The sequence below is a fragment of the Cyprinodon tularosa genome, unplaced genomic scaffold (assembly GCF_016077235.1).
Source record: "Cyprinodon tularosa strain WSP-4 unplaced genomic scaffold, ASM1607723v1 ctg25, whole genome shotgun sequence".
NCBI classification, from domain to species: domain Eukaryota; kingdom Metazoa; phylum Chordata; class Actinopteri; order Cyprinodontiformes; family Cyprinodontidae; genus Cyprinodon; species Cyprinodon tularosa.
Genome location: NW_024038928.1, coordinates 1,225,317 through 1,248,220, shown reverse-complemented (window position 1 = coordinate 1,248,220; position 22,904 = coordinate 1,225,317). Strand labels below are relative to the sequence as shown.

Sequence of the window (22,904 nt, the reverse complement as noted above, 5' to 3'; positions counted from 1 at the left end):
GTGATCATGATCTGTAGGAGTAAGGAAGATAAATCTACTGAGTTTCCAGATTTTTTGCTGTCAAATACTGTGCTGGGCGTAACAAATAAAACCAAGTATCTTGGGCACATCATCACAGAAAATCTGTCAGACGATGAAGATATTTGCAGACAGCGTAGATTGTTGTATGCTCAAGCTAATACCCTTGCACGTAAATTCGGTTCATGTACTGATAAAGTCAAAGTGGAACTGTTTAATGCATATTGTACCTCTCTGTACACTGCTCACCTGTGGACTACCTATAGAAAAGTCAACCTGCAAAGGCTGCAGGTGGCCTATAATGATGCTATGCGGTTACTTTTGAAACGTCCAAGATGGTCCAGTGCAAGTGAGATGTTTGTCACAGCAAGAGTTAATACCCTACAAGCTGTTCTACGAAAGTTAATGTATAAGTTTATTTGTAGGTTAAATGCATCTGAAAACGATATTATTTTGTCACTCACTGATACCACACGTAGTGCAATCCGATATCAGTCTAAGCTGTGGAGACACTGGTATTCCTGTCTTCTTAAAGATCCTATTTAATCGATAATGGTACTTGTATTGTGTTTTTATCATTAACTATTTTTATTTTATTTTTATGTATGTATTTATTGGACCATGAGTCCGGAATAAAGTTTATCTATCTATCTATCTATCTATCTATCTATCTATCTATCTATCTATCTATCTATCTATCTATCTATCTATCTAATGCAGACCAATAGAAACACTTGTTTCCTCACTGGAAAGCCCATCCCTCAGGACTGAAGCAAATGTGATCCATAAAAGCAATTTAAAAAGGAAATGCAATGCCAGAAAGCAATTAAATAGAAAAAATGTAAATCTGGGAAAAAAAAGCTTTCAAAATGTATTTTAATTTTAATCAAATTTAGATTACTTTTAAAATCTGTTAGGAAAAAAATATATATAAATAAAATATTAAAAGCAGAAAAAAAATCTTTGAAGAACAAAATCTGAAAAAAGTTACACTCAAAACCTTTTTTTTTTTATTAACGTTGAAGTGTCATTTATTGATTTTAAATTTCCATTTACAAAACTTGTTCTTTGCCTGTAAAATACTTACTCTACAGTTCCCTTAGCGTTTCCATGGTGGTGTGAAGTGGCCTTAGCTCTTGGTTCTGATCCAACATTGTGGCTCCTTTCAGCTATGCTGAAATTAAATGATGCCAGGACCGGCCTGGAACTCAACAACTCCGGCCTGATGCTGGAGAGCTATAGAGCAGCATCTCTGGGAGGCAGAAAATAAGATCATAGCAGCATCACGATGGCATCCGCCCGGATAGAGTCTGCTCCGATCCAGCAGAACTCTAGCAGACAGAACGGGTCACCCACAGTGGAGATTCTTCAAAATGAAAAGCCCTGGGCAAGACCCTCTTCTTGCATCTTCACACACATGCTTTCATTCCTAATTTTTTTCATCCCCCTGATAAATAAAAACGACTTTTTAGGATGCAAACATTTATAAACACGAGGAACTTGATCCTCCTTCTCACATACAAAGCCTTAAATAACCATAAGCCCTGAACTAGATCAGAGAACTGATGGGTCCTTATATTCCTAACAGAGCACTTCATTATCAATCTGCAGGATTACTGGTGGTTCCTAGAATGTTGAAAAATAGAATGGGAGGCAGATCTTTTAGTTATCCGGGTCCTCTCTTGTGGAACCTACTAGTCTGAAGGATTTCTTCCTATTAGTAGAAGAAGATGCTGAAAATCTTATCAAACAGATCAGAAGTGTGTATTTGGCATTAAAAATACACACATTCTATTATACAGTAGTGACAGTAACTGCTTTTTTATGTCTTATACAGGATTCCTGGATGTTATATGATTCCAGAAAAAAACTAAATATTATATCTGTCATGTTGGTACCAAGGTTTCTAACCCACATGCAGAACACACGGACTCAGAGGGAAAAGTTTCAACAGTTTATTTAGATACACAATGTTAATAAAGAACTGATTCGGGGGGAAACAGGTCCAAGACTGGTCACGACTGGTTTCTCTGCAGAGAGGGACAGAATGGTTAGCTGATGTCCAAGTATGCTCGCTGGTTGAATGAGTACAGGTCTGTACCTGTTCAGTGGTTTGAGCTGAGCGGCAGAGGAGGGGAACCAGGAGGGTCCAGAGGCAGCAGGCAGGCAGAGGGCTTGGTAGCGGGAGAGGCTTGATTTCTGATATTGCAGTTTCTGATCTGAGTTTCTCTTCCAGTTTCTTCTGAGAACGGGCAGGCAGGTTACTGACAGATTGTCTTTCCAGAGTTCTTCTGCGATCAGACAGGCTGGTTTCAGACTGAGAAACTCTTCCTGAGTTTCTGGATTCAGACAGGTTCTTCCAAGGAAGCAGAGAGTACAAAAACAGGTTAGGTTCTGGTTCAGGTTTCAGGGGAGTCAGAGAATCAGACAGGCAGGTCGGCTCAGGTTTGCTAACCATAACTGGCATAACACTCTGGCACCGGAGTGTTGCTCTGCCTCTCTTTAAATGCTGGTCTCCTGATGAGCAAACGAGCCGCAGGTGTGGTAGTCAGCTCCAGGAGACCTAGGGCGCCCTCTGCTGGAGAAAGGTGGACAGACCTCCAGATCCCAACAATATCAAAAATGTCACATGTGCTGCTTGACAGAGTTTACTTTCATGAAATACTTAGGATTCAAACTCAAGTGAATTTTATGCTGTTAAACCAAAATAATAATTAAAAAACATCATATCTTGAATACTTTCTCAGTTTCCCAACAGCAAAACTTTGAGAATGTATTTTCCTCAAAAGTGCTCAGTAGTGACCAGGTATCACACATGATTCTATCTTTTGTAGTTTTTATATGTGTAACATCACTTACATGCTTAATGTTTGCTTTAAATTGATTGGCAGACGCTGTCATCATGGTCACAATCTCTTAACTAGGCTGTTATTAACTTGCAAGCAATGCACCCCTTTGCTATTCATTTCATCCATCCTTATTGCTCTTCCTTTTTGTCATCCATTATTAAAAATGACCAACAGAGTCCCATTCATCAACGAGACAGACAGTGGGAAGATTCAAAGCATTTTTTTTCTTTAAAACAGAAATACGGAGCTGTGGATTACTCATCACTGGCAACTGGTAATGATGCTTATCAATGAGAGTCACTTACCTGCTTTAACAGTTCAGTCAACTCTTAAGAGCGAGGCAGGACTCCAGCCGATGGACTGCCAAACAAGATGTGGCGGGAGCCCCCCAGAGGGAACCAGATGCTGCAGCCCCAGTGAACAAGCATTAATGAGAGCCAGGTCAAGTAAACAGTTCAGAACAGATTGGCTCAGAGATCCAGGAGTCCGTAACCCGGTGAGGGGTTCCGATTAGAACAAGAACAGGCAGCTCCAGGGTTCCAGGAATCCACAGAGAGTTCAGGCAGGTTCAGGGTTTTATGAGTCCAGAGAGTTCAGGCAGAAACGTTCAGATGGGAATAGCTCAGTAGTTGAGAGGCAGAACAAGGCATGACAACAAAAAAACTACGGTACGCTAAAACTTGACATGATTAGAATTGTACGAAATACAGTACGCTAAAACTTGACATGAAACACTATGACAAGATTAAAACCCTCCCTCACGACTAGCCTCTGAGAATGGGAACATAAACAAAAAACATGAGCTATAAATTCAACATCAAACTCAAAATGATGTCAAGTAGCTGGGCTGAGCTGCATTTAAAGCTGCAGGAGCAGGTGCATGAGATGAATGATAATGGGTAACCGGGCAGAGTTAGGCAGGTGAGTGAAATGAGTAATTATATCAGCTATCAGGGTAGTGATGACACTAGTTACTTGTTCTTATTTAGAGCCACCAAAGGTTTACCTTAAGTCAACAATTACTTTATTTTCATCCATAAGACTAAGACTTAAATGTTCTTTGGCACTGTTTCAATCTTATGATTTTGACTTTTCTTTCACTTCTTTTTCTGGTCAGTATGCTATTCTTTAAATCTCCCACCTTCTTCCATACCGCCTATTTTGCTTCCTGCTCATCATTTCTTTCTGCCGTCTCTGATCCACCTACCCACTCTTTGCTTGAGTTTCTGCTTCAATTTCTCCAACACAAATGTTCCTTCTCCGTGTTTCCCTTCACCGCAATTTTTTTTTTCTGTGTGTTCAACCTCGAAATCTGCGTGTCGCCTTACTATTTGCTAACGTTAGAGAGTTAACATTAAGTTAATATACCCTCGGACTTAGTAAAAGTCTGCTCTCAGAACACAGAAAGAGAAAAACAAGGATGAATATATTGGGAAATGTTCTTTAAATCCATTTAATTAAAGGAATCAGATTATCTTTCCATCCCAGCTTAAAAGCTATGAGAACTTTCACAAGAATCTGTGTTTTAAAGTGGGTTCTCCAAAGTCTTTGCCTTCTGCTTGCATGTCTGAGATCTCCCCATGCTGCACCACGCTATGCAGTCATGCATTATGTATTTCTGAATCTAAGCGGGCAGATTGGCCTGTGTTCGAGGTAACAGCAAAAGGCCCTGAGGCGAATGACCTCATATTCTGGAGCAGCAGAGCAGAGCTTGGAGATCGTGGTTGTGCCAATAAGCCAGCTGATGACTGCTTCCCTCTCTGAGCACAGGAGCTAAAACGATGAGCCACTGGCGTCATGCTATAATTAACATATGCTTTGTTGAAGCAGGAGACAGACGCGCATCCATATTTAAAGTTAAACTAGAGGGCGAGGCCGCGCTTTGTTTCTTCTCCTTGATCCGAGATTAAAAATGGAAAGAAATCCTCCGAGCAGAACAGATGTTGTTCTGTCTTTTCAGGAGTACAGAGGAACACTTTCACATCAGGAAGGAACTAAATTGCTTTTTAGTGTTAGGGAGAGCTGCTGTGACACTGACAGCGGCTGAGGACCGGCTGAATAATTTGTAAATGTGCAGTCGTGTCGACTACGATTACGCTAAGAATGACACTAAGGGCCTGGAGCACGAAGTTGTTACTCACTACTGCTTATGCTAAACGTTATTAATGTATGCTGTACAGATTTATCACTTAGGAGGAGTTTTTCGTAGAAACTTACGTTTCAATTTTACTTTAGTTAAACCGTTCTAAGGCACTGCAGCCTCATTAAATCAGGAACCACCTTTCTTTAAACAAAACTACACCAGACACAGTCAGTCAGTTGCAGTAGCTTAAGTTGAGTACTTTTGTTTTTACACACCCTCTGATATTTTATGTTTCTGTCTAATACCCATGGCAGCTGGGGGATATCTGAACATAAAGTGTACATACCGCTAATAAACTTTGTTTTAAAATGATATATTTATATTAATTTCTTTTCATTTTTTTGTATCTGACTTTATTGTCTGATGGCAAATTCTTTGAATACAAAAGCAAAGTTTATCAATTAGTGCTTGAGCAGTTTTATTGCAAAATATGGTTTCACCCTTGAGATCATTTGAACACTCACTTTTTACTTTGACTTATTTAAGTTCCATTTAGTTTTATTTCTATAGCCCCAATTCATAAAACATGTTCATCTCAAGGCTCTTTACCAGAGGTGGGAAATGTGGGGGAATCAAATCCTCTCTATGTCATGTAATTATTCTGCCCGGCCACTCAACCAGGTGAGTCCAATCTGCACAATTTAATTCACTGTGCAGATTGGGCTCACCTGGTTCATTGGCTGGGCAGAACAATTACATGACATAGAGAGGACTTGATTGCTCCACATCTCCCACTTTTGCTCTTTACAGAGACAGTTTAATCAGATCAAACCGTCAGATTGGTGATGGTAGACATTTGTCTGGATTGTGTGCGTTGACTCTACAGCAATCTGAACCGAGCATGCATAAAGTGACATTGGAGAGGAAAAACTACCTTTTAACTGAAAGAAATCTCCAGTAGAACTAGGCTCTGTGTGAGCAGACTTCTGCTGAGGCTGAATAGGGTTAGAGGACACAGAATATACACACAAAAGGAACATAGAAACACCATCCATCCCTTTTTCCGTCAATCTTATCCCTGCTGTGATCAGGAGGGGTTCTGGTGCTCCAGCTCTCAATTGGCAAGAGGCAGGGTAAAACTTGGACATGTTGCCAGTGTATAACAGGGAAACACAGAGACAAACAACCATTCATACGGACACTCACACCTAAGGAGAATTTAGAGAAGGCGATCAACCTAACAGTCATATTTTTGGACATTTGGAGGATGCTGGAGTACCCGGAGAAAACCAACACATGCACAGGGAGAACATACAAGACTCCACTGTTCTAAAAAAAAAAAAAAAATACTTTGTATGTTAAACATTGGTATTGGCAAAGAAACTCCACAGGTGACTCTTTTTAGGAAAGAAACAGTGAAGCAGATGAGCCCTGAGTCAGCTTTCATGTCAAAAGGGAAGGAAAAGAGCACATAGAGTTAGCCATATAAAGCTGAGCCTATGTTTATCTCTAGAAAAGAGACAGAGTTAAATAAAGAAAATCCGGCACAAATAAATTTCAAATTTGTTAAACATGCGTGGTTGGGCTATCAAATAGTGCAGAATTAGACAAAAAAAAAGAACAAAGCAGAGTAAGGAAAAAAAGGTCCCTATGTCCTCCAGCAGCCCAAGTCTATAACAAAATAACTTTTGAGATAGAAAAAATGGCAGTTGTTTTTCGTATTTTCATTGTTTCTTTCAAATTAAAACCAATAATACACTGCTTTTTTACCATCAGAAACACCAACTGATACTTCTGATTTTGTGAGCCCAATGTCTTTGTTGCCTCTGTACACTCACCAGCCACTTTATTAGGTACCCATGCTAGTAACGGGTTGGACCCCCTTTTGCCTTCAGAACTGCCTCAATTCTTGGTGGCATAGATTCAACAAGGTGCTGGAAGCATTCCTCAGGGAGTTTGGTCCATGTTGACATGATGGCATCACACAGTTGCCGCAGATTTGTCGGCTGCGCATCCATAATGCGAATCTCCCGTTCCACCACATCCCAAAGATGCTCTATTGGATTGAGATCTGGTGACTGTGGAGGCCATTTGAGTACAGTGAACTCATTGTCATGTTCAAGAAACCAGTCTGAGATGATTCCAGCTTTATGACATGGCGCATTATCCTGCTGAAAGTAGCCATTAGAAGTTGGGTACATTGTGGTCATAAAGGGATGGACATGGTCAGCAACAATACTCAGGTAGGCTGTGGTGTTGCAACGATGCTCAATTGGTACCAAGGGGCCCAAAGAGTGCCAAGAAAATATTCCCCACACCATGACACCACCACCACCAGCCTACACCATTGATACAAGGCAGGATGGATCCATGCTCTCATGTTGGAGACGCCAAATTCTGACCCTACCATCAAATCACCTTTCTTCCCCATACTGATGCTCGGTTTGAACTGCAGGAGATTGTCTTGACCATGTCTACATGCCTAAATGCACTGAGTTGCCGCCATGTGATTGGCTGCTTAGAAATTAAGTGTTAACAAGCAGTTGGACAGGTGTACCTAATAAAGTGGCCAGTGAGTGTACATTCTCAGTCATCTAGGCCATGGCAACCCATAAAAAAGCTTAAATTTGAGCAACCGGACTTTAGCTCAGTTTCTCTGAAGCTATTTCCACACCAATCCTGGAGTCTTTGTCAGTTCTATTGGCCCGCACCAGAGCGATCTGTAGTTGAAACGCTTATGTGTTTTAGCAGCATGGAGGACCATGGAGGCTTCCATCACCCTGTAGAGGAGGATTCAGGTTTAAAGTTTTGTAAACTTTGTTTGTAGCTGCATCTCTCAGACTTCCAGATAACGTGTCCTCCTGCTTTTATATTGTTTATGCATAATGAAGTTCAACTAATTGCAGCCAAATATTTTTCTCAATTTAAGATATAGGATTTTTTTTGAATGATTGTGCTTTTTGTACCAATGGCTTTTTACTACAGTAGGACCACTAAGACAGTTAATAATATTGAGTGTTGAGCGGTTTTCTGAGCAGTTCTTAAAATGGGTTTGATCATGAATTGCTGCTTTAGGAATAAAAAAGCTAATATTAACACCGACGCTCACCTAAGTCTCAAAAGATCTCACACACTGCAAAAACTATCTAGAAATAAGTAAACATTTCTTAAATTAAGTGTATTCACCCTTAATTTGAGTAGGTAAATGAGATAGGTTGCCAATGGAATGAGTAACTTTACTCTTAAAATAAGATAATTAGATAATATGCACTTGAAATAAGACAATGCAATGGTGTTTTCTTATTTTAAGTGTAAATTGTCTTGTTCCATTGGCAAAATGTCTCTTTTACCTCCTCAATTGAAGAACAAATGCACTTATTTTAAGAAAAAAATTACTAATCTAGATTCAGATTTTTTGCAGTGCAGTCTGGTTCTAATATGAGCCATTAATAAGGTTCTCTGCGTGATGCATTAAGATCGTTTCCAGAACATGCTTTGACACTTAGAAGGTTCAAATAGAAACACCAAGGGATCAGAAGTTTGAAAAATTAACACTTCCCCAATTTCATTCTGCTGAGAGAGCACTACACGATGTGCTGATAAACGGGGTTACATAACGGCGGCGGGATGTGTGTGTGTGTGGAGGGGGGGTCTCCAGATGCAAAAGGACTCTTCTGTCTGTCTGTTCATGTCTGCCTCATGAGCTTTTTGTTGCATAATCATGAAGGCAGATATAAATAATTCTGACACTTCAAACTTCTTTGAGCCCTTTCAGGTCCTGACTGCGCAGGGAAGGTTTAAAAACATCACTGTAAACGAATAGAATCCTAAACCACCCAGAAGTATGACCATTTGCTGGACAGAAGCTAAAACTTTTCTTAAAAGATGAAACTTTTCTTAAAAGATGTAGATGTGAAGGGCCTGTCTGTTGATGAACATTTAAATCTGGATTATTTGTGTTTATTTATCTGGGGGTTTCATGCTAGAATCATTTCCAGTCTTCATGGATGAATGGTAATCACACTCAGCTGATTGGTAGCATATGCCAGATAAATCAGTATTGACAGAATTATGTCCCAGTATAGACCTCCGATTAAAACCACCAGTCACTAGACAGCAGGTCTCTCTGCAGAGCCTCCTACTTATTCAGTTGACAGACTTTACTACGGGTCCCAGTCCTCAACAGCAGGCAGCCATGTTTCTTTTAATGATCTGATTCATGCCATAATGTCCTCTTTGGCTCTGTTCGAAAGCCTGGGCTCCATCCTCCAAGGACGCGGTCTACCTAGACCGGATCCTTCGAAGACCTTGAAAATAAGGAGACCGGAAGAGTTTTGGCTGTGAATTCAACCAGGTCTACCCTTCGGCGGGTTTTACCGCCGTTAGGTCTGTTGCTTAGCAACCATGAAAGTTGACACACAAAGCAGGAAAAGAATGAAAACCGAAGTTTTCAACACTGTTTGATTGTTTATTTCTTTTTTATTGTTAGGTGAACAAAGACTACATTAACAAGAATACAGAGTGGAATAAAGGTTCCAACCACCGGGAGCAGGAACAAATAAAATCAAATGTAATGATAGAAACCTTAGTCAGTTAAATAACATGCTGCTGTCATTCTGCACATCTCTGATGTTGCTGCTATTTTCAAATATCCATTACTGTAAAAATGTCCATAGCTGCATATTGGTTATTTATTCTCCAGTTTTATGTTGTTGAAGCACTTTACAGAATTTTATTGTTTGTTTGTTTTTTTTACTCTTCCCTATTATGTTATTCTTAGACATTTTTCTAAGGTCCACATTTGTGTGACCATTTTCAATAATCTTTCTGCTGCTGTAAATTTGCCCATTGTGGGACAATAAAGGGATTTTCTATTCTATAAAAGGGGTAGAAAGATATAAGTAAATCTAAACAAGGTATGTATAAAAAAAATATCTGCAAAATCTCTAATATTCAACAACAAAAAAAATCTTAGCTAAGCATATTGTGCAAAACAGCAATAAAAAAAATAAAAATCCTATCAGATTTATAGTCCCCACACTGCAGATATATTAGAATCTGTCCTTAAATTACAGCCAAACTCATTTATACAGTAACTGATAAAAACCTTTAGATAAATCAAACATTACCGCCACATATTTGACTCTATAACCATTAAAACAACTATTTTCATTCATTTCAGACGGAACTATTCACTGACTTAAACTGAACTTCCAATTTTCACCATTGTTCGGTGCCAAGTAACCTTTCCTCTGATCCCGGCTTGCTTGGTCGCGCAATGAATCCTGGGATATCCAAGGATACCGAGGATACATCGGACCCGTCCTTCAAACCGGGTAAAAAGAAGGACGCATTTTAAGGCCGCATAACGAGGACTCTTGGAATACGACCAGACCTCGGCGCCGCGCTATGACGTAATCGTACTTCGAATCTGGCCTTCTTCTGGCCCTAGGTTTTCGAACAGAGCATTTATCTCAGCTAGGTTCTGTCTATAGCTCAGTTATGTTATTTCAAAGCATTTGAAGTAAAAAATAAAAAAATAAATAAATATGGGTCTCTGGATGGGCTTCAAATAATGATCAGATCGCTCATAGCCCCTCACCTTTAACCAATACCAGAAAGTGAGCACCATTTAGTCAGTTATTTTCAGCCCTTTTTGGAAAGCTGAAGAATTACTTGTGACAACACTCATTATTATCAAGTAGATTCATATTGGCTGTTGAGTGTAGCAAGAGGTTTTATTGAAAAAAAGGATTCAAACTTTAATTGAAGCTGACTTCAGTAGAAATGAGGCTGGCTAAATAACTGCCAGCTTGTGCATTATGCTGATTTAAAGTAGCAGGACTGAAACGCAGACAGCTCAGTAGAATAGGTTTGGAGAGTAGAAGGCTTAAAACCTGAACATCACAGGCAGAGAAGAATGAGATCAGGACAAGGCCGGGGGCTGAATGCAACAGAGGGAACTTTTAGTGAACAATGAGAAAGAAGAAGATTAAATTAGAAAAATTATTTTCATCCCTTAATGAGGAAACTCTGGTGTCACAGCAGCAAAGTAAAAGACAGATGGAAGCCGATTTAGAAAGGGGTTGAAAAAACAAAAATTAAACATGAAAGAAAATACTGTAACAATGTAAAAACATCATATTCAGAATAAACCTAACACACAGAGGACAAATAAAAGAAGTAAGCAATAAACAATAGAATAAACCTTGAAATTGTCATGATTGGTTACTGAGTAAACCCAATATGCAGAACATAGGCTGATGAAAAGTTTAACAAGGTTTATTGTTAACACAAGCACATGAATATTGCACTGGAACTGGTTCGGGCCTGGGGGCAGGTTCACTGGAGTCTGCAGGGATGACAGTTCAGTTAGCACAGGAACTGATGAGTTATGAGTCTTAGATTTTGCTGAGGAATACCTTGAAGGAGTCCGGCTTCCTCTATGAGAGAGGTAACTGTTGGGTCCAGAGACTGTTTGTTTAGCAGAGTCAAATAACTGCTTCAGCGTCTTACTTCTGACTTTGAGGGCAGACCTTGATTTGTGTTTCCAGCTCTTAACCAAGAGCTGCAGGGGAATCCAGAGAAGAGTCTTCATGTTAGGCTCACGAGGGCAGGCTAGGCAGGTTAAGCTCATCCAGAGCTTCACGAAGAAACAGGATTCCTGTGAGGCAAAAACAAGGAAGAGTTAGAATCTTATCTCAACTAGAGATAGCAAAGATTCTCAGGTTTACTAGGCTCAGGTTGCTAACCAAACTAGATCAACACTGTGGTGTTGAGGCAAGGTCTGAAGGCAGGTTATATAGTAGTGGATCCTCTGATGATGAGATGGGCCACAGGTGTGTTGGAGGCTCAGCTCAGGAGGACCCACGGCGCACTCTGCTGGAGGAAGGTGGTACAGCTCCAGATTCCAACAGAAATAACACGGGGTCCTGTTTTGATAACGGGGTTGGGTCAGGCCTGGACATATTCTACACTAATGACTGGCTTTTTAAAAAAATACAGTTTATGATTTACACTCACCGGCCACTTTATTAGGTACACCTGTCCAACTGCTCGTTAACACTTAATTTCTAAGCAGCCAATCACATGGCGGCAACTCAGTGCATTTAGGCATGTAGACATGGTCAAGACAATCTCCTGCAGTTCAAACCAAGCATCAGTATGGGGAAGAAAGGTGATTTGAGTGACTTTGAACGTGGCATGAATGTTGGTGCAAGAAGGGCTGGTCTGAGTATTTCAGAAACTGCTGATCTACTGGGATTTTCACGCACAACCATCTCTAGGGTTTACAGAGAATGGTCCGAAAAAGAAAAACCATCCAGTGAGCGGCAGTTCTGTGGGTGGAAATGCCTTGTTGATGCCAGAGGTCAGAGGAGAATGGCCAGACTGGTTCGAGCTGATAGAAGGGCAACAGTGACTCAAATAACCACCCATTACAACGAAGGTGGGCAGAAGAGCATCTCTGAACGCACAGTACGTCGAACTTTGAGGCAGATGGGCTACAGCAGCAGAAGACCACACCGGGTGCCACTCCTTTCAGCTAAGAACAGGAAACTGAGGCTACAATTTGCACAAGCTCATCGAAATTGGACAATAGAAAATTGGAAAAACGTTGCCTGGTCTGATGAGTCTCAATTTCTGCTGCAACATTCGGATGGTAGGGTCAGAATTTGGCGTCTACAACATGAAAGCATGGATCCATCCTGCCTTGTATCAACGGTTCAGGCTGGTGGTGGTGGTGTCATGGTGTGGGGAATATTTTCTTGGCACTCTTTGGGCCCCTTGGTACCAATTGAGCATCATTGCATCGCCACAGCCTACCTGAGTATTGTTGCTGACCATGTCCATCCCTTTATGACCACAATGTACCCAACTTCTGATGGCTACTTTCAGCAGGATAATGCGCCATGTCATAAAGCTGGAATCATCTCAGACTGGTTTCTTGAACATGACAATGAGTTCACTGTACTCAAATGGCCTCCACAGTCACCAGATCTCAATCCAATAGAGCATCTTTGGGATGTGGTGGAACGGGAGATTCGCATCATGGATGTGCAGCCGACAAATCTGCGGCAACTGTGTGATGCCATCATGTCAATATGGACCAAACTCCCTGAGGAATGCTTCCAGCACCTTGTTGAATCTATGCCCCAAAGAATTGAGGCAGTTCTGAAGGCAAAAGGGGGTCCAACCCGTTACTAGCATGGGGTACCTAATAAAGTGGCTGGTGAGTGTATAAACCTTTTAGTTAAGAAAGACATACAAATTCAATCAAGCATCCTCTTTTATTTCATTTTTTTATGTGTCTCTCATAATAATTTAACTTTAGTGATCTCACATTGGAGAAATTTACCTCTGCATTTAACCCACCCCCCTTGGTGGGTTGCGTTCGAGGGGCGCCCGGGGGGCAATCAGAGGTTAAGGGTCTTGCTCAGTGTTCCAGAATGGCAGTCTGTGAGAGTGGGGTTCGTACTCAGAACCTCAAGATTCCAAGCTCTATATCCTAACCAATGGGCGGCAACTCTCCCCCATCAACCTATGGACAACACTCTGAACTGTTATAAAATACACTTCATTACATCCGTCACAGCTTAAACAAGACATGAAGTCTGCTAGATCAGGAAAAATAATAAGTCTTTATTCATTTCCGTCAGATAAAGGATTTTTTTCCATATTATTTGTTACTGTAGTTTTACCTCATAAACTCATCTGAAGTCTTAATTTCCTCAGTAATTATTTAATCATCTCGTTCAACAATCTTTGCCTCCTAATTGGGTGATTGTTTGTCTGAGAATGAACCCATTTTGGACTCATTTAGCAGAAATCGCAGCTTGTCACTCAGAAGGAGGCAGAACCTTCTCTAGGAAGCTCGTTGTATGTAAATGTAGGGTTTCTGTTTGGGTCACTCTAATGCGTCCTGTGGACCCGGCAGCTTCTTTCTGCTGTGTTAAGCTTTTATTTATGTTTGGATGTCATGCCGACTCTCAGCGTGTCGGCTCGGCCTCGAGAGATGGCTGCATGTTTCCCTCCGAATGTGTCATACATGTTACACGCTTCTCGCTTTCCAGCGCTCCACAGGCGATCCGGGAGGAAAAGGGCCAACAAACAGACACAAACTGGTCGTAACCTTCACTGAAACCCAGACGCGTTTGGAACAGAACCCACTGCAGACCACAGCCGTCTTTCACTGCAGTTAGATCTTCCCTGATGTTTACTGTGTTGCTCTGGTCTTCTGGGTTGCAGCTGTGGTGATTGTGAAGCAGAATAGATTGTTTTTTGTTGTTTTTTTTGCATGTTTCTTCTGGCCTGCTGAGCTTGTTTGGAACCAACGGAACGCAGCAGAAGCTCATGTCTGATCTGATGAGAGTGGACATCTTCTTTTTGTGCTCTGTGAGGAAATTCACATGTTGTTCATGAAATCTACACATTTTGGTTACTGGTTTGGTTTTGTATAGTGCAGATTCTTAATGCTTATTTGAATTGTCTTCCACATGACTAATCATTTAAAGTAAATAACCTATAAAACTTCATGGTTGTCTCGTGTGTTTTACATTTTCATTGGGACAGCCTTGATAAATTTGACTCACTATAATTGAAACATTACCTTTTGGAAAAAAATATGTTAAATATTCATGTTTTTTAGATGTTGCAGTGCTGCTTTTGCCAAAGGAATGGTGTTAAATTAGTAGCAAAGTAAAAAAACAGGAAGGAGAAAGGTGGAAAAAATATATTCAGCTGCCTTTTTTAAGTGGCATTTGTGTTCAAGAGACTGCAGTTCCATAAGAGAAGCTCTTCCATTAAAGATGAGGACTGGAGGCTTTACCGTGCTGCTTCTTGTTGTTTTGCTGTTTTAACGAAGGAGCAGAAATAAAAGGTCAGAAATGGAGGAGGAGAGGAGGGAGAGGTGGCCCTACAGAGACCTAAGCAGCTTAACATTCAGCATGCAGTAAGCTGACATCTCTGCATGGAAAATGCTGTAAACCATCCAGAGGAGGAGGCTGAACTCTGGAAATGAACAAATGGAATAATAAGATTAGGGCTGCTTCTCTAACAGGTCCCTCTGCATTTAACAGCAACATCCTAAAAAAACATGACTTATAAATGTGATTATATGATATATTATCATGTAAATGACCTCTTTCATTCTGACGTGAGAATTGGCTTGAATCTGCCTGGTTGTGTCTTTCTTGGACAGTTACCGTATCTGCATCTGCTTCATTTTGTACATCTGTTTCTACCTCCTTCAAACTCATTCGGCCTTTGCAGAAGGCTGCTCACACTGAGCCTGGTGCTGCTGGAGGTTTCCGCCTGTTCAAAGGGAGCTTTTCCTCTCCACTTTTGCTGCATGCATACTCAGTGTGAGGGATCGCTGTAGAGTCAACGACTAAATTGAAGCCAAATTGTCCCCTCAAGCTCATCCAGGGGGAGCAGGTCTTGAATGCCAATCACTTTATGCAATCGAACAGGATTCCTTGACAGAACTTTCAAACAACTCTGACTGTATTGTCTCTGTAAGGTGCCTTGATATGATGTGTTGTGAATAAGTGCTATAAAAATAAACTGAATTGAACTTAATTGTAATTTGAAATTAATAACAGATTAAACCATTTAATACAAGCAATAAAATATGTATATATAAATAATAAGCAGAACACTAATTGATTAAATGTGTGGTGGACATTTTTTTCTGCAGGTAAGAAGCGGTCAAGTCATATTTTTGATAATTGCCCCATGAGCAAGACAATGCTACCTGCTGTATTGTGATAGAATCTCATAAATAAACTCTGGTCTTATTTCTTTCTTCTGAGGCCTTCCTGTTGTTCTCATAAACTTATAGAACTGTTTGCTTCTTCTGTCTCTCTGAAAATTTTCAAAATAAATGGGAAGAGCAGTGGAGGTAAAAAAAAAAAAAAAGCCAAGAGCAGATCATTTGATCCTCTAGGAACTCAAAAGGAGAGAAAATTGTCCATGACGCATTTAATTCAGACAGCAGGGATTCGTAACTTTGTGTTTTTGTTTACCAGCAAGAGCTTTAGGAAATTCCTGTCTGTCTTTATTTGGAAAGTGTAGATGTTGTGCTTGTTCATTTTTTCAATGGTACAGTGTAGATTGACGCTGAGGTCGTTCTGGTGCCTATCTGTTTCAGCATCACCTCAGAGCACATTAGTCTCTACCTGGCTAGCCCTATGTTTGGCTCTGCCACTGTCATCGTCATTATTAACAGGGTGAAGCGACATAGACGTTGTTCAGCTCCCTGGATCAGTGACTTCCTCACCAACACTGCTCAGGTGGTGAGGACAGTGAAACTCTCATCCTCCCCAATGATCCTCAATGCTGGCTCAGGGCTGTGTTCTCCGCCCTACACACCTCAGCCTCTTTACACATGACTGCTCAGCCATGCACAATGTAGTCATGGTCTCAGTCTATCACTGGAGGTTTTGAAGGACTGGACACTCTCCTCTCTGCGTAAAGGGCTCCTTGGCATTCACATATCCTCAGACCTCTCCTGGACTGAGAAAACCTCCCACCTGGTAAGGAAAGCTCTTATTTCTCAAGTTAAAAAGATCTGGATTCTCTCCCTAGCTACTATCAAACTACATGGCCATGCCGGAAAGCATCCAGTCTAGAGAGGAGGGTCCATGTATGTTACATGATTCCAGACACATTGTTTCAGATCCAACCCTTTAAGGCTATGAGTTGTTTGTCCTACCTCCACCAGTAAAGTTTAAAAACAATGTCTTTCCCAGAGAAATGCCGCCCCCAATATGTATTTGTCCACTTCATGACCACTGCCGTTCATTATATTATGAGTGGAATTAAGTTATTTCATAATTTCTATCTTTCTGTTTAGAAAAAAAAAACTAATCAGATAATATTCAGACCGTCATATATTGTTTATGAACAAACTCCCAACTGTCTGTGTGTTAGAACAACAAATAAAAGTGTAAATCGAGCTCAAATCATGGTCAAACAGATAACTGGACAAATATAGAATAAATTCTAGTGTTGCACCGATACCAGTACCGGGAGGGCCCCCGATCCAGCACTAAAATGCTGGTATAGGCAAATACCAACAAATAGGGCACTGATACCCCTTTGAGAGCCAAAATTGTATTCAACTTTTGTCCCCCCTTCCAGGTAGGCAATAAAAATTCTACTGGATTTATTTTGTATTAGTTTTTTTCTGCTTCACAAAGGTAGGCAGCAGCTTGACAAAGCCATGATGACAACTATTTTACATCCAAGTGTAGAATATAAATATCTGGCTGGCTTGCCAAATATGGAATCAGTTGTACTGTGTTATGTAGTCCTGTTTTTGACCTTATGCTCAATTAGCAACACAGAGAATGCAGCATATAAACAGAGAGTCTACATACTGGGAGTCACGTACGAATCTTGGCAAAAACAGGGTTCTTACTGGCTGACTCGCACGCAATCAGCTCATAAGCTAAGAGATTTCCAGGAAGAGCGTCCAGTCGTGCACGTGCATCCACAAAGTGCGATTTGAAAACTATAAATGCAGCCTGAATCGACTGACAGTTGGGTGATAACAGAATTTTTGACGATGTGTTGCTGGATGTATGAAGTGTTTAAGACAGCTGTATGAATTCGGTTTTGTAATTAAATGTGTCCCCCCTCCGGATGATAAAATGGCGTGAATCATGGCCTTCTTTCTGTCATAAGGGAATTCTACCAATGAGCTTCCATACAAGTAGTATGCAGTTCTTCATATATACAAACTAGAGACTGACACGGGAGTGGATTTTCACTCCTGTTCCGTCCCACTCCCACAGAAAAACATTGTGTACCGTCCCGATCCCGGGCCAGAGTAAAAATCTAAATCCTGTCCCGTCCCACTCCTGGTGAAATTACTCCCACTACCATCCCGCTCCCATTCAGAATGACTCCCACTCCTGCACCTCTCCCATTCTTGTTGTCTTCAATAAGATTTCTGCCAATACATTGAATCTGAATTTCTATGAAGGGTCAGTTAAGTTCCTGTTTCTAACTGTAGTAACTGTTGGTCCCTCCATTGTCGTTTTTGAGCGCGGGTGAAAAACTCAGAGCGGAAGCACTGTTGGTTTTTGGGTCGTGTAGTTTTTGTTGACTCGCATTATAGTATAGGCTTCAAGGAAAAAAAATACAAAATGGCGGAGCCAGTACTGGATGTTTTTTCTTTCTATTTTATTTTATTTTTTGGCATCGATCCTAGATTTTCTTTTTAGTTACTATTGGTTTGCTCCCGCTCCCGTCTGCTCCCGTTAATGTTTAATCCTGTACCGTCCCAATCACGTGATCGTTACTAATACCGACTCCCACCCCACGGGAATCCCGTGACCCGTGGAATTACCGTTAAAATGTCAGTCTCTAATAAACACACACACATCATCATTTCAAACAGATGGTATAGGTATGGTATCGATATAAGCCAATACTGCACAGCCAGGTCTCGGGTATCCGTATCGGGGTCAAAAAATGGCATCGGCGCAACACTAATAAATTCACCACAACAACCTTTCAGAACATTTTATTAACAAAAATCATTCAGCTCCAAGTCAAACTTATTTCAGTTAAAAAACTCTTCACTAGACTTATTAAACCCAACTAAACTAAGCTACTATGTGCACAAAGAAGACGAAAACAACATGGTTGAAACCCATAATCAATAAAAGGATGCAATGATATCAAAGTTTAGCATGGATTTTATGTTTTAGAGTTTTTAAGTTTATCTTGAAGAATTTGGGAATGTGATCAAATTAGCTTTTGACTAATTCAGGTTTATTGGAATATGTCCAAACAAATTCACAATGCAATTCCACAAGATAAATAAAGCATCATTTGGAAAAGAAATTTTTTATTACATTATTTGCTTATTCAGAAATCAATAACCTTTAGTTGATTTATTCTTAACCTTCTTTGATTGAAGGTTTTTTTGGATCATAATTAGTTAATCAAAATGTAATGAGCTTATTAGAAAACACATGAACATTAACGTTATTTCAGTGTTTAAACCCATAGTGAAATAAAGATAGCTAGAAACTCTCCCTGACTTGTGCAAGACCTTTCCCACAGTATCTCCCTTTGGAATGCCTGAGTGCTTTTCCAGCACGTAGCAGCATAGCAGCATTTTTTGATTAAAATCTCTTATCTGCACCTGTGTAATCAGGGTTTTCTGGGTGCATTGCTCCAGAAATGAAGTGATAAATTCCTGCTTTGTGAACAGTTAGATGTGATTCAGATTTGTTGTGATCAGAACCAGTGGATCAGCCAGACAACATGCTCAAGCAGAACAGCTGTAACGGAAGCACGTTTTTAATGCACATGTGTGACGTTTTGTTGTGTCACAGCTGCAGATTCAGGATTAATCCCATGTTGTTGAGGAGGGTCAACGTGACTTGAACGGATGAGTCCCTCAGTTTAACATCCCTTAAACTAACTGATATTGCCTTTTTTTTACCCACAAAGAGCTTAGGGTATGTTTAGTGTAAGGCCAGCTGAGAGCACATGTGCTTAACCTCCATCAGTTGCAACTCTTCATTCCCCGCTGCCTCTCTGCACACAGAAACACAACTTTTTTTCCTTTTAGTTTGCCTGAGGGTCATTGTGCTCTGCGTGCTCATTCTTTATTGGGGTTTGTCAGCTATGGCAGGTACCTATTATAATACACTGTATTGTAGGGTGCAGCCCTACAATACAATACAGTTATCAGTACAGTATGACCCTTTCCATATAACACTATTATGACAGTCTTTCAAAATAACACACACAATAATACGCTATAAAAATAAAGCCATTATATTTCATGCAACAGATCATTGCAGCATAAAGCTCAGCAATATGGCTGGAACTCCATTATTCTTGGATAAATCAAGTCCCAAATGACTTTTAGAACCATATCTTACTGAAGATTTAAAAGATAATTAAGTTAAATTCAATTTTGTCTATTTATGTGGCACGTATCATCTCAAGGCACTTTACAGATACAGTTGAACCAGATTATCCAGGCATTGGTTAAAAGCTTTTATCTAATGAAAACCAACTGATTGGATTGAGTCACTGACTTGCTCACACCAAGCATGCATGTAGTGACAGTGGAGAGGAAAAACTCCCTTTTCACAGGAAGAATCCTCCAGCAGAACCAGGCACAGTGTGAGCGGCCATCTGCTAAGGCTGACTGGGGTTCAAGGAGACAGAAGCAGACATATAAACTGAAGCAGGGATACAAAAACTTACTGTTAACTATCTCCACAAGTGACCCGGTCAAGAAAAGAAGCTGCCAATCAGACAAGCTGCAAGCCAGTTCAGTAATAAAAGCACCACTCCTCAGTAATTACTATATGATTGTTATATCGAATAGAATAGTGAGATTTAAGCATTTTAAATTGGTTCAAAATTATTTGTGTGCAAAAATCTAGAAGAAGTGGTGGCCTAGTGGTTAGAGCATAGTCTGGGAGTCTGCTGACACTGCGTCCCCTGTGGAATGGGACTGGATAAAGACACCGAGTTTGAATACATTTCCATGCATGTGAAGATTATTGCTAATTTTGCCCTGTTGGTTTGAATCTATTTTTTACTAGATTAATATGATGAACTTTTACTATATTGGCATCAATTATGTGGCTTGGACTCATGATGCGTACAATTATTTTTTGTGGGGGCTTTGAGTTACCATATCAAGTCGCCTAAAACCCAAATTCATAGGAATGAATTGAGATTAGGGGAGCTAGGAATAAAAAATGAAAAGAAAAATTTTTCATTTGGCTTTGATGTGTTGTCATCTTTCGCATAGCCATTAGAACTTTCTAAAACAGCCTCTTAGCTGTTTTTCAAGCCTTTGGCTCTTCAAGAGGCTTGGACCACCATTGAGACAAACAAAGCCTCTCGTCAGCAATTGTCCTATGAACACTAGGCTGACTAGGTTGTTGGCTTCTGCAGATAGATTTTAATTCGTTGTGCCTGCAGGGGCGATTCTGTGGAGGGAGACATGGTCAGGATGACTGTCAGAAATGATGTGATGAATCACTGCAGAGAGGAAAAGAAATCTCTGAAGGTCTAGAGGAGGAATAGAGGAAAAAGGCCAGAATGACGTTGTAGCTGAATGTCATTTCACAAAAAGGGCCTCAGGTGTCCTGAGACAAACCCTGCTTATATTTTGTCATTTCCAGCTTCTGTCTCACTCTGTAGATATTCTGACCCACTCTGGGTCTCATCATGTGACCTCTGCCCATGATATAAACTCAGAGACTGAGTCATACTGTGTTGCCATGGCATGATGTACCAGGAGCTTAACATGACACTGTTTGACTGAAGGTTCTGAAAGCATTAACCCAGGAACTAAGGCAACTCTAACATTCATAGAAAATTCTGCAGAACCTGGCTTCTTATACCGTCATGTTAGAGACAGGGTGACCTTAGTTACAGGAAGATAAGCATACCTTCATACCGTCATGTTAGAGGCAGGGTGGCGTCAGCTACAGGAAGAAAAGCATTACTCATGCCCGTCAAAGACAGCTTATTCAGACACAGAACACGCGTGAAGAGGCAGTAAAAAGGAGATGTTCCAAGTGGGCCATAGAGGCTCATTACTGTGCCCTGTTCTCCCTGATCAACACCGTCACAGCAATGAAAATTCTTCATTGCGGGACAGAGATCTAACAATCCAAAGATGATACATTTAGAACATGTTGCACCCATGATTCAACACCTTCTAGAACATCCTTCTGTAGTTTTTAGAACCGTTTCAAGTTGCCTCTAATACATCTAGGAACAGCCTGTCAAACCTCTTTAATAAGGTGAGAAACCTCCTTCACTAAACTCTAGAATAGTGGTGGGCAATTCCAGTTCCTGGAGACTGGTATCCTGCAACTTTTAGATTCCTCCTTGGTACAACACACCTGAATCTAATGGCTAAGTTGCCTCCTCAGTGGGCAGTCAGTCCCTCCAGAGTCCACTCAATCATCTAATTACTTGATTCTGGTGTGTTGAACAAAGCACATCTAAAAGTTGCAGGATACCAGCCCTCAGGAACTGGAATTGCCCACCCCTACCGTAGAACCTTATGTTGCAACCTGTAGAACCTTTTTTGATCATCCTTCCCCTCTTCTTGCCAATCGGTTGAACAATCAACAGCCAGTAGAATCATCTTTAATAACATATAGCACCAATGTCAGTACCCTGTAGAACTTTCTCTAGTAATCTGTAGAACCTCTTTCATTAACCTGTAGAACCTCTATCAGTAGCCCATTAGGTCCTGTGGCTTCAGAACAAGCCCACATTATCATCACTCCACTACCTTGCTTGTCAGATGATATGAAGTATCTGTTCTGATCTTGTGTTTGTGTTTCTTAGAATGGTCTTCAGGTTCCTCTGCTTTGGTTTGATGTGTCTAAAGGAAGTTGTTCTAGAGGTCCAGTTGTTCACTTAGACTCATGGGAATTTCAACACACATGTTTATTCCTGAGCAGCAAAGTGATAAAACTGATTTTCTGCTGTACCTTAAGGGTTTTTCCTTACAGGGCCACTGTAACTCCAATAACATCCGGGTTGATTCACTTTTCTAAGATAATTTTAGAACAAATTGAGGTTTGTGAGCCTCCTTCAGATCTAGCTTTCATTGTTTCTGATATTTCGCCACTTTGTTTTCAGAGAAGGAAGGTTCTTAGGAGTTATGAGGAAAGCTAGAGTGAAAGGTGTTTCATCCAAATGCCACAGTAAAGGTTGTTGAAACAGCACCAGGGTGTTCTGTGTGAAGCTGGGAAGTTATTTCTGGATTCTCTGCTGCTTTTCCTTCTCTTCCCAGCTGACAAGCACAAAAAAGGAAAAGTGTAGTTTCAGGATCATCAAGCTTTACTCTGGCATTTAGAGCTTTCAACCATGCCCCTCAGGAAACACACAGGGGCAGTGTGATGTTAAATGTCAGCAGTGGGGAGTGTTATGTGATTAGCCTGATA

At 40.6% G+C, this 22,904-nt stretch overlaps 1 protein-coding gene and 1 long non-coding RNA gene across 3 annotated transcripts in view; one reads left to right on the top strand and one right to left on the bottom strand.

The window, feature by feature from the left end:
- The window catches only part of glra3 (glycine receptor, alpha 3), a 94,366-nt gene that overhangs the window by 22,983 nt on the left and 48,479 nt on the right, over nucleotides 1–22,904 (top strand). The window lies entirely within an intron of this gene.
- On the bottom strand, nucleotides 1,960–2,203 carry LOC119785548. Its single transcript, XR_005281049.1, has 2 exons — nucleotides 2,120–2,203; nucleotides 1,960–2,048 (listed from the first exon to the last, which is right to left on the bottom strand). It is a non-coding gene; the product is annotated as an uncharacterized LOC119785548 (long non-coding RNA).